Source organism: Herpailurus yagouaroundi, unplaced genomic scaffold, assembly GCF_014898765.1.
Source record: "Herpailurus yagouaroundi ecotype Mexico unplaced genomic scaffold, PumYag 77, whole genome shotgun sequence".
Taxonomy (NCBI): Eukaryota; Metazoa; Chordata; class Mammalia; order Carnivora; family Felidae; genus Herpailurus; species Herpailurus yagouaroundi.
Genome location: NW_024412388.1, coordinates 53,346,864 through 53,359,238, shown reverse-complemented (window position 1 = coordinate 53,359,238; position 12,375 = coordinate 53,346,864).

Genomic DNA, 12,375 nt, shown 5'->3' with positions numbered 1-12,375 from the left:
CTCTAACAATAGAGTGGTGCCTGGAAAAGTGGTATGCAGACAGCCAGAAACTGCATCACCCAGCCCACAGGGCAGTTAGCTGTGTTCATGTGACTAAGTTCACATTAATGTCGTGTCAATGATATGCCCATTTCTATTCCCGGGCCTTAGAATGTCTCACTTATGCTCCTTCATAATCTTTTTCCTTCCTGCTAGTGGGAGCACAGACATGTTACCACCCAGTTTCAACCATCAGATGAGAATAATGTTACAGGGACCAGTAGAATAATAGAATGGAAGGAACCTGGGTCTCTGAATGACAGAGGTAGAAAAATATCTGCCCTCCTGGGATTATTGCATAAGAGAGAAATACTCTTCTTTGTTCCTTAGTCACTGTTTTGTTGGCTCTTTGTTTGGGATGTTCAGGTTTTTGACATACTGCTTTGACTTATGGTTGTAGACCTTGGTATAACTGCTGGTTTACCTATCCATCTTCTCCAGTAGACTTGGAGTTACCTGGGGGCTGGGAACAGACCTAACAAATTTTGTTTCCCCAGAATCTAGCACATGTCTATTCATGTAGGAATTCAATATATACATAAAAGATGAGAGAGGGCAGGTGAATTGAAAAAAAAAAAAAATCACAGTGTCCTGTAAATTACCCAGAGGCTTTAAATAGTCCTCAAATGGATTACTGTTGACCACTAAAGCAGAATATTCCCCTGCTGTCTCTGCTATCTTCACCTTGCTGCTATCCTGCTATTGCTTCACTGTGATAGAGCCCTGGTGGGTGGGACTGTTTCAGTTGCTAAGCGGTTTCTGATAATCATGTGTAGGTAAGAAAGCTGAGGCTTTCATTTCTCTATTCTGAAGAGTACAAGCAGAGTGTAGAGTGGTCTGTGGGTTGGTGAGAAATGTTTTTCATGTGCCAAAACTATTCCTCATCCTTCTTCCTCAAGAGCAAGTACTTTGAATGTCTGGTGGCAAGAACGAGGAGGAAGGAGGTTTTCCAACAATAAAGTTCACAATTGATTTTGCCTGCCTGATAGAAACACCCTGTTTAGAAACATTAAAAATTGCTATTTCCTACTGATCCTTTTCTCTTCACCCAAATTGAAAAACATAAAGAGTACTTATTGGATGCTTACATAACTTTCAACTTTTGTAGCCAAATAAGTAGCAATACGTAAAATTTCTGTACAGGCCTAAGACCATTTGTAATGGAAGTTTCTGATAGAATATAATCTCTCTTTCATTGACTCACCGAGTTATTCTACAAATATTTATTGAGCAGCTTCTATGTTTCTGGGATTAGAGATTCAATAGTGAGAAATTTTCCACATGCCTAAATTATTTCCAATTCTCAATTCCTTAGAGTATAACAGGGAAGATCAATAGATAGTCAATAGTAATTTGAATGTGAGGAGGGTGCTATGGACTGAGTGTTTGTGTCCCCCAGTTCCTTAATAATAACAACAATGTGATGGTATTTGGAGATGTGAAGCTTTGGGGAGGTAATTAGGTTTAGGTGAGGTCATGAGAGTGGGGCCCCCATTATGGGATTAGTGTTCTTATATGAAGAAGAAGGTGGATGAAAGTCTTCTGTCTCTCTCTCCTACTCTCCCTGCCCACGTGAGAGCACTATGAGAAGGTGGCTGTCTGGAAGCCAGGAAGAGGGCTTTCTCCAGGAACTGGATGAGCTACACTTTAATTTTGGTTGGACTTCCCACCTCCAGAATTGTGAGAAATAAATGGCTGCTGTTTAAGCCATCCATTCTGGGGGGTGTGTGTGTGTGTGTGTGTGTGTGTGTGTGTGTGTGTGTGTTAGTCAGAGCTGACTAATACAGAGCATTATGAAGGGGGATGTATCAGGAGCTCTGGGGACATATAAAAGGGGGAATGAATCTAGTTTAAGATTCATGAGAGCCCTCCCTGAAGAAATGACACTTAAATTGATACAAGTAGGAGGTAGAGAAGGTTGGCAGGTGTAACAGATTGACTTTGGTCAGGAAAAGAGAACCCCTTTAAACATTACAGGGATGAAGGCTTTAACGTAGACCTCCCATGAATGTGGGAAAAGTTGGAGGAATGAAGATCTGGAAGAAGAGTCAGAGGGTTGGAGAAGCAGGTGCTAAGTACTTTAGCTTGAAGCACAGGTGCGGGTGGAAAAGCTGTAGTTTGCAGGGAAGTCTGATTTGTGTCTATCTGGCTGTCAAAGTTAAACCATGAGATGGGAGCTGTTGTGAGGTCTGAGAAGCCTGTCTGGCCACTTCACATGACCAAGATCTCTGTCTGAACATCACCAGATTCCTGCCATGTTTGACTGCCATGATTTTGGATGAATAAAGGACTCTACTTCATTTTTACTTTCTAAATCTTACATGAATTCCTTTCATTGCCAGTGAGAAAGGGAGTTCTATGAAATGTACTTCCTAATCTTAGCTAGATGTGGCTCTGCCAAGTTGACCACAGAGAACTTAGTTCAACAGGTAATGGGAGAGAAACTTCTGAGCTAACGAAACAGAATGAGCAGAGATGTGGAGGTAAGAAAGCATGCTATGACTGAGGAAGAGAAAGATAGCTAAGAAAATGTCAGGATGAGGTAGGAACTCAGATTGCCGAAAGCCTTGGGAGCTTTTTATGGATACTGAAACATTTTTCTACGAGGAATGGGAATCCATTAAAGGATATCAAACAAGGCAGGACCTGATCAGATTTCCATTTAGAAGAGGTCACTCTGGCTGCAGTATGGAGAGTAGATTGGAGGGAGAAAGGAGTGAGAACAGGGGAGGATATAGCAGCCCTCCAGGCAAAAGTGTATTGATTTAAGCTAGAATGATGGTAATGGGCAGGGAGAAAGGTAGAATGGTAGGAAGTGCATTTTGGAGGTAGAGAAAAGCTTAGCTGTAGCTTTTATTTTTTTATTTTTTAAATGTTTATTTATTTTGAGACAGAGAGATGTGAGCAGGGGGAGGGGCAGAGAGAGAGAGAATCCCAAGCAGGCTCTGCACAGTGTGGAGCTGGACACGGAGTTTGAACACACAAATTGTGAGATCATGATCTGAGTCTAAATGAAGAGATGGATGCTTAATCGCCTGAGACACCCAGGCGCCCCTTAGCTCTGGCTGTTAAAAAACACCTGCTTTTTACTAATTGATTGAACCACATGAAACCACCATCTTGGAGGTAAAATAACCAAATATTGGCAATGTCATATGATTCAGGATACTAAGTTCACTAAAGCTCTATAACGATTATGTTGCTGCAAAGGAGGTGCCACAAGGACATCTGCTGTGACTTTCCTTAATGGCCAGAGTTGGGAACAGAACAGGCTTTCCACCTACATGCATGCCTGCAAAATAATACTCAACCTAACGGGCCTTGAGCTGCAAGTTAGAGGAAGTCTAATCCAAACTAAGTTAACATTAAATCATACTTCGAGGCACATGAAATTGAAATACCCGTGGTATGCAGACTAGGTTTGTTCAGGAATTTGGTTTCATTCAACTCCGATCTTCTCTGTGAGATAGATTTATCCTCAAGCTGACTTCCCTCTCAGTATGAAGATAGCTGCCAGCATCTTCAAAATGAAGGGTCTTGGGGCACCTGGCTGGCTCATTTGGAAGAGAATGCAACTCTTGATCTTGGGGTTGTATGTTTGAGCCCCACGTTGTGTGTTAAGATTACAAAAAAAAAATAAACTTAAAAAAAAATTAAGGGCCTCACTGAGGTCTGAAGAATTTCTTATAGTCATCACATAGTCTAAAGGATTTCTTAGGGCCAGTGGTAGCCTGGTACAGCTGACCACGAGGCATGTGTCCTTGGGTCCTGAGATTCTGTCACCCCACTGCTGAGGTGGTAGTGGGGAAGATTCAGCTTGAACTCATTTCCTGAAATTTGCTCTGGCACAGAATAAAGAGAGTCATCTTTTCAACTTCGGGTAATAATTTGTCTCATATAATTACATTAAGATGGTTCCTCAAATGTTGTCTTACCATCATCTCTTTGAAATGCAGTACAGATATGGGGTTAGAGAAAAGCTGAGTGCCATTTGCAAAGAGCTTGTAAAAAGTTTCCATTGTTATAAATGCAGAATGGAAATATGTTAGACATTAGCTCTGTGTCACAGCCCAGCTCTTCTAGGAATGGTCTCCTTGTAAAGAACTCTCGTTCATCATTGGCCATAATTTTATACTTCTGGATTCTCTGAGAAGTTACTACTGAACTCAGTAATTCTGTCTTAGGTTGATGACCCTTCCTGGAAAATATTGCTGTCCAGGATGCATTGTTGATATTACTAAAGTGACCATGGATCCATGTTTCCCCAGGACAGATTGTCCCTATATTCTAGTTTAGCATTTACTACAGATGGGAACATGCTGATTTGGATGACAAACTGTATGGTCATTCTTGCTGTTAACCACTTGGCTTATGCTGCAAAGCATACTGGGAGATGGAGGAAAGATGGAAACAGATGGGACCAGCCTTAATGAAGTACTACAATTTCTAATATTTACTATGTGTTAAGCCCTAGATTAAGTGCCTCATGTGCCATATCTCAGTTCTCACAACAATCCTTCAAGGGCAGCAGTATCACTATGTTTGTTCTACAGGTAAGAAAACAGAAATAAAACTAAGCAAATTGCCCAAGCAAATTTTCCCAGCAATTAGGTGGAAGAGATGGGACTAAAACTTGGCATAGATATGGTCTGGGCATCAAATAACAATGCACAACAATGTGGGTATCCCAGTAACTATATCAATGAAGATGCTTTTATCTCTGGGCTGTGGAAAATTCAACTCAAAATGGTTTACGCAACATTAGCTGACAAAGGAAAGGCCCTGAGGCAGGGAGGCTCTCAGGTTGGGTAGACAAGAGGTTCAGTGGCCTTGGCAAGGACCCAGTGCATGCTCTGAGGTCCACAGTGTTAGCTTCATTCCAAAACTGCCTTCCTCCATCCTGTGGAATAGTTGTCATTAGCAATCAAGGGTATGCTTTCTTGTTCTCAGCCAGTACAGAGAAGCTGACTTCCTGTGATTTTTTTTTTCTCTTCAGACCGAAAAAATGTTTTTTCCCAAAAACTCCCAGTAAATTTCTCCTCCTGTCTCATTGGCTCAAAATGGCTTAGGCCTGACCCATCCCCAAACCAGTCACTTGCAAGGGGGATTACACGTTCACACTAGGAAAGGGGAAGAATGGCCTCTGGGCACTCAACCAGTGTTCACTTGATCAACCAAGACAGAACTGGGAATCCCATGACAGTGGCTTTTGAGCTGTATTAACATTTAGAGTCTTGGTTCTGGAGGTACAGTCATATGGGCTTCACACTCTATTTTGTCACTCTCTAGCAAGAAACTTGGGGCAAGTTTCTTAACCTGTCTAAGCCTTGATTTTCTACATTGTAAAGAGGGCACCAATAATAGTATCTGCTATGTTTGATTGCTCTGAAGATTCCCTTAAACTGTTTAAACTATGTGAGAGCAGAGAGCTCAATGCCTGACCCACTGTAGATGCCTAAGAAACATAGATCCCATTCCCCTTGATGTCAGGGGTATAAAAGGAAAAATTTGACCCCATCCCATTCCAAACTCAATAATGTGGACGTAGAGTACAGCTTTTTTATAATGCCAATGTCTCTACATTTTATTTGGATATGGCTTCTCTGTTGAGGACCTAGGATAAGACCAGCCTCCATGGGTATATCAGGAGGCATATCCTGTATAATTTTTGGTACAGACAGAGCATGAGACAGGAAATCAGAACTTAAGAGGTAGAGTTTTAGACACTCAGGAAGATAAGAAATGGGAATAGTTGATTCTCTGGTTCTTATTCTCCAGGATCTGGATGTTGAAGAGTTTAGAAGTAGTAAGGAAGAGATGGTTTCTGCTCCAAGGAGCAGACTGAAAGCCAGGCAGAGGTGGCCACAGAGGTGCCCAACTGTGATGAGAAGGCCACATGTTGTAAGCCAGGTTATAAAGCTATATGCTATCCTCTGTTTTGATTTCTGTCTTGTTCTTACCAGTCCTAAGGAAACATGTGGTTAAATGTGGCAGCCTTTGCTAGTGAGATTTATGGGGTAACTCTTGCCTCGGCCTACATTTGAGCTGAACCATCAAGGAGGCAGCCACACTGACAAATACTGTATGATCTCTCTTATATGTGGAATCTAAACAAACAAACTCATTAAAAAAAAAAAAAAAGAGATCAGATTTATGGTTACCAGAGGTGGGGGGGGGATAGGAGGGGGAATTGGAAGAAAGTGGTCAAAAAGTATGAACTTCCAGTTTTAAGATAAATAAGCACTAGGGATGTGATGTACAAAGTGATGCCTATAGTTACCACTGCTGTATGATATACAGATTTCCCTTGCTATTTGAAAGCAGAGTGTTCCTGTGAAAACTCTCATAAGCCAAAATGCCTTAAAGTGAAAATATCCTCTGCTTTATGAAAGCTTGTGTTGTGCCACTTCCCCTTTAGGAAAGACCTACGTTAGTATGGTAATGGCATTTTTTCATATAAGTGAAAATCTTCTTCAGATTTCTTTCGGTTAGTGAAAACAGGTACTAATGTAGGTCTTTCCTAAATGAAGTGGCTCAATGAGAACTTTTGGAAAGTGGGGGACACCTGTATAGGAAACTTGTTAAGAGAGTAAATCCCAAGAGTTCTCACCACAGGGAGACAAAAACTTTTTTTCTTCTTATTGTATCTCTATGAGAAGATGGCTGTTAGCTGACCCTATTGTGGTAATTATATCACAATTTGTGTAAATCAAACCATCGTGCTATATGCCTTAAATTTATATAGGATGTATGTCAATTATTTTGCAATAAAACTGGAAAAAATTACCTAGTAAGAGGAAACAGTATATTCTTAGAATGCTCTGGTTAAAAAGTATTCAATGAGAATTCCAGAGCAGCCATGATGTTAAACAGGTATACTATTTTCCAGGCTTAAAGTATGAAGGAACAACAACCATTGTACATATAGAATACCTTGTCTTGGTGTTTATTGTTTTCCCAATAAAAAGATAGAGATTAAAAGAGAGTGGGGAGACAGGGAAACACATGGAACAGAAGGGCAAGGGCAAACAGAGTCAAGGCACTGCCTCTTCCTTTGTTGGGCAGCATGAGCCAGCAGGGAAAATAATGGCCTTGAAGGAGACATGGAGAGGATTTTCTGACTTGAGAGACTCTTGATTTGCCACTGTTGGGTCAACTCCAGGGGTGGGTAGAGCAAAGAGGAGTGGACTGAGTTGAAATCCCAGCTCCACTTCAACTATGAATTGACCTTTAGCAAATTACTTAATCTATCCACACCTCAGTTTCATCTTTTATACAATGGGGTTCCTCTTGTGGTTATTATGAGGATTACATAATAAATTAACATGTATGGCACAGAATAAGTATTCTGTAAGTAGTTTACTTTCTCTTTCCTTTTATATTCTGTCCCCCAGAATACCCCTCCCTAAAATCCCCACCTCAAATACTGGCCATGAGGCTGTTTCTAGCGCTGTAATTCCTGGGTTTCCCATTCAAGGCTGGCTGGCTAAGAGGGACCTTTCTGGTTGCCTTCAGGAGTGTTCAACCATATACATGGGAAGGGAGGGTATGATGAAAACTTGAGTCTGCAGAAAACCAGCAAAAGTGGCAGAAAATCAAGATTAGAACTCCTTTAAACTGAAAAAGGAATCATGATGGGGCTGGGGAAGGTCTACACAAATGATTGGTGGATGAACTGAACAAGGGACAGGAAGAACAGAGATTCACTGTATCTCAACCAAATGGTGTCAGGATTCTTGCCCTCTGTATTCTCTCTCTAGTTTTCTGCATACCGAATCAGTACCTTTCCCTATGGATCAGCTTCTGGAGATCCTAGATACAAACAATTTTTAAATTTCACAGCTTGTGGCTTTTTTCCACAACCAGAGAAAGACTGAGCCACCCTCTCTCATTGGTGTCAAGAATAAAAATAGGGAACTTGGCTTGAAAGATTTGTTTACCTTTGGTCCAATTGACTATGACCTGGAAGGGGATTTGTGAGAGCATGGTGATGTGTACTCAAAATAAATGGATAGAGTTGAAATAGGAAGATTTCCCACACACCAAAAAGGGAATTCTGTTCCTAGAATGAAAAGGAGGGTGCCAGATAGATAAAATAACAGATGTCTTCTATGGAAAGTATAAATCCACAATAGGATGCTAGATTGGTCACATTCAAGCTAGAATTTCTCAAACCAGGAAATGGCTACACTTTATAGGTGAGATGCCCTATATGAATATTTATGTGTTATCCTACAGATAAATCCAAATTCCTGGGGTGCAAGATTCTAAGGGTATATGTTATTTCCATTGAGAGTGTTAATGTAATGTAAGCGATGACTGCACCAGATATATCTGAGGCAGCTTGCCCTATGAGCCACATGGCCTTTTCTCACCATAGCTGAGTGGACCATGGCTGGTGAGCCAACCTGAGGCTAGGCAACATGTTTCTTCATCAATGGTCTGTGAATTCATTCAGTCATTGATCCATCAATTCAACAAATGCTTATCATGTGACAGGCACTGTTCTAGGCACCAGGCATATAATGTCCCTGCCTTCATGAGCAGGGAAGAGAGATAAGACAGATAAGAAATAGATGTCAAGTGTCATGAAGAGTATAAAGCAGGGTATGAGACTAGAGAGTGCTTCATTAGCCTGACACAGGAAGAAAAGATGGGTAATCAGATTTCTGGAATTGTGTACTGGGAAGCTGAGTCAGTAAGCTGTAAAACCCTTGGGGCCTTAAGATCTGAAGCCCTCAGGTTGGGCCAAATGTGGCATAAGGAAGCAGAAGAAATCTCGAGAGAAAGGATGTAGAGAAAAGTAGAAGCAAGAGGGATAGGCAGCTCACCAGAACTGGAAGGTGAAGCCTCAGTTCCTGATTTCTCGTCTTCTAGATCCAGCTCCTGGGAGGCCAGTGGGGATGTTCACCAAAAGCGGTGGTGTGCTAGCATGAGCTTGCACTGACTGGCTCATGAGAACTGTTGTGCGTGTCTCTTCCCAACTCTGCATTCAGTGACATGACATCGTAGCTTGGAATGTGCCCTGGTGGGAGTATTTACACCATGGAAACTGGCAAATGCTACAGAAGTGACAGTCAGGCTTCACTCCCACCACCCAGTACAGAGTCTGGCACCCAGTAGGCTTGGCACATTTTCATATAGGAATGTTTGTGTTTGGTTATTGAATGATTGACTTGTTCTCCATGGGTTACTCATCGCTAACACCATAGGAAATAAACTTATGTGTCAGGCATTGTATTAAGCACTTAATATACATTCGTTCATTTAATCCTATAACAACCCTGTGAGGTACAACTATTATCCTCATTTTATAGATAAGAAACAGAGGCAAAGAGAGGTCAAATGAGTTCCTGAAGACCATACAACTAATAGGTGGCAGGACAGGCATGAATAAATAGAGTGAATGGTACCTTGCAGGCAGTCAGTGGTGGTGCCATGGGGAGCTAACTACTTCTCTATGTGGCTTCCTCCCTCAGGTGGACACACTCAGCAGGTTATAGGGATGGTGATGAGGGACAAGTAAACTGGCTGGAACTCACAGTAAATGGTGAAGAAGGGGATCCTGGGGCAGTATGTGGTTGTAGTTCTGTGAACATGCATGATTCCAGCTGGGTCTGAGTTTTCCTTAGACCAGTGTGAGCCTGGCTGTCAGCATTCTCACTGATGAGCTGCACCTTGGGCTGCTGGGTATCTAAAGGGTCTAGATCCCCCTTTATGGCTGGATCCTAGCTATACAGAATAGGCCTTTGCTGGTCATCATGGAGTTGTTTTTATTTGGAAGCAGCTGCAACTGCCAGAGGCATTTCCTGAGGCTGGCCCAAGGCCTAGCTAGGGTTTGAATGTGGCCAGACTTGTAAGCTGAGCAAACCTCAAAAACCTGGTGGTTGGTCACCCCCTGGAACTGGCAGCTGCCAAGGATCTGGCAGCCAGAAAGCCATTAGGCTGGGTCTGGTGTGGGCCTCTAGCCCAGCAAAAAGTCAGGACTGGAAGCTCTCACTTTAACATAGTAAGTTCTCTCTCAGCAACCTGATATGCCACAGTCCTGACAAGTGACCACAGAGCTGTCTTGTTTTCCTAGCTCAGTGAGAAGGTGGTCTGAGCCCAATAAGGCCGCTGTGGGTCTCCAGGGGTGGGCAGACAGAATGGGATTGTTCTGAGCCCAGGTAAGGGCTGTGGCATCAATCAGACCTGAGTTCAAATCTTGCTAGCTGTTGGGTTCCAGAGCCAGAAGTTATCCTTCCAGGTGCTATTTCTTTCCCTGAAAAATGGGGAGAGTCATATCTATCTCACAGGGTGACTGTGAGGACAAATGAGATAAAACATCATAGCCACACAGGTGTGATTATCAGAACAGATCAATTTCCATCACAGAGGAAGGCATGGATGCTAATTTAGGAGATCATCGGCTCCTAGAAAGTTAGTGTATGGTGACATCTAAGGAATGTTCAGCCTAATTTTGTCATTTTACAGGGAAAGACATTGAGGCCCAGAAAGATTACACTGCTTATTAGGTCAGGGCTGCAGCTCAGTGTCCCTGGGCTTTCTTGTTCATGCAGGGGTAATTCTCCATTGATGATAAGGCCATAGCTGGGACTGAACATTAGCAAGATTTTGAGAGGGTGCTGATTCTGTGGTGGGAAGGAGATCTAGTGACCAGGACATCTCCAACGATGAAGCTCCCCCTTCCTCCACATACCTGGCATAGAGCAGGAGCTCAGGAAATCTTGGTTAAACTGAATCAGTAACTTCTCATATCCCTAAGAATATGCAAGGCTTGCAGCACTAAATACAGCAATGTTTCAGACCCAGCCTACTCTTGTTTTTACTGGGCACGCCCCATGTCCCAAGAATATTTGCTCATGTGGTCATTTAGGATGCAAAAGCCCTCCAGCTGAAGTAAGCATGGAGAAGTGGAAATGGCACTGGGCTGGGCCCAGACGATCTAAGTGCAAACAATGGCTCTGCTATAGTCTAGCTGGTTGAAATTAACCAAGCCACTCACTTTCTCTGGAGATCAGTTTTCTAATCAGAAAAATGAACCAGAATCCCTGCCTTGCCTACTTTACAGGAAAGGTCTCAAGATTAGATGAGATTCTTTCATTCTCTCCAACATAACCAGCATGACTGGCAGTCAGTGCTTGGGAGAGACAAGTCTGGACTCTGGAGTCGCACTGCCTGGGTTCAAATATAGCTCAAATGATTACCTACCAGCCGTGTGACCTGGGGCGTAACTTAGTCTTTCTTGTCTCACTTTCCTCATCTTTAAAATGGGGATGATAGGGGCGCCTGGGTGGCTCAGTTGGTTAAGCATCCGACTTCAGCTCAGGTCACCATCTCGCGGTCCGTGAGTTCAAGCCCCGTGTCGGGCTCTGTGCTGACTGCTCAGAGCCTGGAGCCTGTTTCGGATTCTGTGTCTCCCTCTCTCTCTGACCCTCCCCCGTTCATGCTCTGTCTCTCTCTGTCTCAAAAATAACTAAACGTTAAAAAAAATTAAAAAAAAAATAAAAAAATAAAATGGGGATGATATTATTACCTCACAAGATTACGACTGAAGGCATGAAGAATTAATCCACGTGATATGTTCAGGACAGTGCCTAACATGAAATGCTCAATTAAATGCCAGCTGTTATGACTATTAGATTAGAGGGTAAGTTTTTTCCAACTTGAATTCTCACATGCCCTCATTTGCAGGACTCTGTTATCTCCCTCAAGGGCCCTTCCTAACGCATGCTTCCACCCAACCCTCAGTCAAGTTGCCCAACGAGCTCAGAATTTCCTCAGGCCAGCCTGCTTCCAGATGCTCAACACAGAGAATGAACAAGACACTCTGACTAGGTGTTCATTGCTCTTGCTTCTCACTCTCACCAGATGGTGCCTGGTCCTGCACCATCACTCTGATGCTTGTGCACGCCAGTGATGCCCTTGCCAATACTCCAGCAGCACCCCTTGGCTTGGCTCCATAGCTGCATGCTCTTAGTTCACACTCACAAAGCTTCTCATATCAGAACCCCTTGCTGGAAGGCTGGGTCCACAGTCTTGCAGCTTCAAGTCCAGACCACGCAGGGGCCAAGGAAAATAGAGCACTCATGTTGAACCCAGATACCCCCTGCCCTCCTGGTGAGAAGACTTGCTGTGTTGTCCTGCCTGCTGGCCTTAGAGTTCTCTAACTTTCACTTGCAGGGATACAGGTTTGGGTTCATAGCAGTCTTCTTCCCCTCAACCCAGCAGGCAAAATCTGTCAGGGAGGGATGGCCTTGCTCCATGTTTCCCTACAGCAAGGAAATGCTCACCTTGGGCATATCTAAGAGGCCCCAGTGGCTCTTCACAAAGCAG